This window comes from Chinchilla lanigera, unplaced genomic scaffold (assembly GCF_000276665.1).
Source record: "Chinchilla lanigera isolate Chin_1 unplaced genomic scaffold, ChiLan1.0 scaffold00003, whole genome shotgun sequence".
Lineage (NCBI taxonomy): Eukaryota > Metazoa > Chordata > Mammalia > Rodentia > Chinchillidae > Chinchilla > Chinchilla lanigera.
In genome coordinates, this window is record NW_004955404.1 from 11,050,605 (window position 1) to 11,053,092 (window position 2,488).

Here is a 2,488-nt window from a genome sequence, read left to right on the forward strand (position 1 = left end):
CCCCCCCTATTATTATGTTATCCTTCTTTTACTCTTTAAAATTAAAAAAAAAAAAAGGCCAGCCTGAGCTATGTAGTGAATTTAAAGCCAGCCTGAACTATGCAGACTATATCTCTAAGTAAATAAATAAATAATAAGCTGGGAGTGGTGGCGCATGTCTGTAATCCCAACACGTGGGAGGTTGGGCAAGAGGGTTGAGTTCCAGGCCAGCTTGGGCCACAAACTGATTGCAAGGCCAGCCTGAATGATGTAGCAAGATCTTGTCTCAAAAGGAAAGAAAATGATAGACAGGTAGATGACTGACCCATAAACTGATCAGTAGATAGAGAAAAATGCACACACATATCCATAATTCTTAAGGAAAACGGCATCACTTATGCATACTGGGTTTTGGTTTGCTTTGGCTGTGCTGGGAATTGACTTCGGCACTTTTCCACACTAGGCAAGGGCACTAAGCTGTACCCTCAGCCCACAGTACTATTTTGAAACTTGCTTTGCTCCCCTCAATACAGCACAGAAACATGTATTTTAGCTCATACCGTAAAACCAAACACACATGGGAAATTCAGATTTTTATGTGAAAGATAAAAATGTGTAAACATACTAAAGACAAAGCCAGAAGAAGTGCTTCTGTAAGCTGGGAAATAAGTTCAGAGGTTAGAGAAGTTGGTTTTTCCTAATTCAAACATTTTCCTCTGGTAAACTCTGAGAAATATTGTCACAGCATACATTTTTTTGGTAAGATACAATTCTCCTATTTCATGCCTCTTAAGCTTAAAGTTTGCAAAGTCTAGTTTTTGCTTCTTTTTCTTCTTCATCGTCTTTTTAAAAAGCTTTTAACTTATTGACCCCAGTATTTTTGCCACATCCATTGCTAGGATCAAATCATTGTTCTTTTCAAAAGCACTCCTGTAACCTGAGGTCAAACGAATGTGAAATATGAGGAGGTTATAAAAAGACTAAAATCTGGAACACCCACACCCCTGATGTACTTTATCCAAATTTTTACAACTTTGAAGTGCACCGAATACAAAAAGGATGCAGAGCTTTTATTTTTCCAGCCAGAGAAACCACACACAGAAAGAAAGAAGAAAGAAAGAAAGAAAGAAAAAAAAAAAAAAGAAAGAAAGAAAGAAGAAAGGAGAAAGAAAGAAAAGTATCTTTTTCTCAATTCTATGGTCAGTCTCTCAATTCAGAAAAAAAGGAAGTGGAGAGGATCCACATCAAGGTAGCAGGAACAAACTGTTGCCATTGTTTATTGAGACTTGAGATATTTTCCTCTAAGACAAAGAAAGAAAAAGCAAAGAAAGAAAGATAGAAAGAAAGCCCACAAGGATGATCCATGGCTCGGTTTACTTCCTAGAAGAGAAATTGTTTAATGTTTATTTTATACAAACTGCCAACAGCAAGTGGAGTCAAACAATTCCTCCTCTTCTTTGCCCAGTGGGAAAGTCATGGAGTTCGCTGTCCAGCATGGCCTGATCTCGTCCAACTCCTGCAAGATTCCTATGAACGCCGTCCCACCAGACTGACCCTGAGGGAGGGCTTTGGCTGCATGGATGGGAGCGAGCAGACATGGAGGCTGAAAGCCAGGCGGGTGTGACTTTGGGGGGTGCCCAGGTGGAGCGGATGGTCACCATCCTTCCCCTTCTCTGCAGGCACAGCCCCTGGCCCAGAGTGGCAGTGCACCCTCCTCACCCCTTGACTTGAGCGTGGCCAGCGACTGTGGGGTCAGTTCTAGGCTGCAAGGGCCTTGCATGTTTCCACTCGCCTTCTTCCCAGCTGCCCAGCCTGTGAGAACGGCATGGCCTAGCAAAATCACTACAGTGAGGAGGGTGAGAGACGGGGAACAGAGCTGCATGCAGAGCTGTCGCGGAGCAAAGCTTTCCCAGCTGCCCAGCCCAACCCACAGCAGCCAGCCACAGTGGTATGGTCAAACTATTCGGTAAATGCTTAACCTTTAACAATTGTATTATAGCAAAAAAACACCTTGCTATTACTCCCCATCCAAATATTCCCCTCACTTCACACACACTTAGCCCATCTTTCTTGCTACTTTCTGAAGCAGCTCTGGAAGTCCTCTTCTAGAACTAGAAGAATTGGTTCTAGTGTTCTAGAGCATAATAGGGTAACCACAGTCTGCATCAGTGTATTATATTTTTTCAAAATAACTAGACAAATTAGAAGGTGCTCAATTCCTCCCTCTTCTTTGAGCAGTGGGAAAGTCAGGCCAGGCTAAGTTTGGTTTGAAGAGGACTTCAAATTTCTTGGCACAGAGTGTTTGAGGAGAGGGAAATGCTGATTACCCTATGGATTGTATATATTACTGAATTACTATGCTGTATACCACTGTATACCATAAATATGTAAAATATTACACATCAATTAAAAATTTATTTAAAAAAGAACTTTCTTGATACTTGGAATTGAAACGAAGGCCTTTACACTGTGCTATGTCCTCAACCTTTTTCATTTTATTTCTTTCTTC